Raw genomic sequence first — 1097 nt, 5'->3', positions numbered from 1 at the left:
TTTTAGTGACCTGAAGCTACATTGCGAACTTAGTTGGTTAAGTGCTGGAAAGTGTCTAGTACGATTTTCCGCCTTAAGAAAATTGATTCCCAAATTTCTTAAAGAGCATGTCCACTCTGATAATCGGTATCCAGTCAAGTGAAACTTGAAGGTCTTTAATTTTTGAGAAAACTCGCATTTCTAACGAACATAACGTAAAATTTTAATTTTTTCAATAGCCAAATGCAAATAAAGGAGCAAAATCTTTCACATTTAACGGAACATATTGATAAACTTTGTTGCATGATGCGAGACTTTATATTCTAGGACTGGTTCATATACATTTATGCCATTTAACCTGATTTGGATTTTTTTAACAATCCTCTTGGAGTCAATTTCATTAATCCAAGAAAGGAATTAAGATGAGAATTACGTTCATTTCAGGAGGATTCACGATTAAAGCACCTGAGATTATATGCTTTACGTATTTTTTCTGTGTTTAGGTCCAGCTATAAATGGGAATTTTCTTTTTCTTTAATGAATTACGTCAAATCCAAAGAAAGTGTTACAAAGTTACAAAGTCATTTTCGGTGACAAAGCCGAACAACCAGTGCAACTAATATTTCGTTGTAATTTCAGCTGGCAGTTTCTTGCAAATTTGCTAACCTTCAGAAATTGATTTCCGTCTTTTGAAGGTACACTGCAGTCCCGCAAGAAAAGTTCCGATTACAGATGGCAAGGTGGTCCAAGGGGGAAGAGAGTGACGCCGCTAGGTCAGATGTGCAACTTCACAACAACACAGGAGTGTATAAAAAAAGCGGGCCGTACCAGAAATTACGAAAATGTCAAAGAAAAACAAGAGAAAGCCTTTATATTTCGAAAAACATATAAGCTTTTAGACAAAATGAAATCAAGTGCCTCAAAACATTGAACTTGTTGTGGGTTCATTCAAAAAATTTGATTTTGCTAAATTTGATTAATTTGCATGGCGCGTAGGAATTAGTATCGATTTTATCAGTACAGTCTGTCAAGTTAAAGCGTGGGTGGCTTTACTCGCAATCGGTAAGGTGTATCGACATGATTTTGGTGTCAAAATATTAAGAAGAGCTCCCTCTTTC

The sequence above is a fragment of the Belonocnema kinseyi genome, chromosome 1 (genome assembly GCF_010883055.1).
Source record: "Belonocnema kinseyi isolate 2016_QV_RU_SX_M_011 chromosome 1, B_treatae_v1, whole genome shotgun sequence".
NCBI lineage: Eukaryota > Metazoa > Arthropoda > Insecta > Hymenoptera > Cynipidae > Belonocnema > Belonocnema kinseyi.
Note: the sequence above shows the minus strand (reverse complement) of the source record.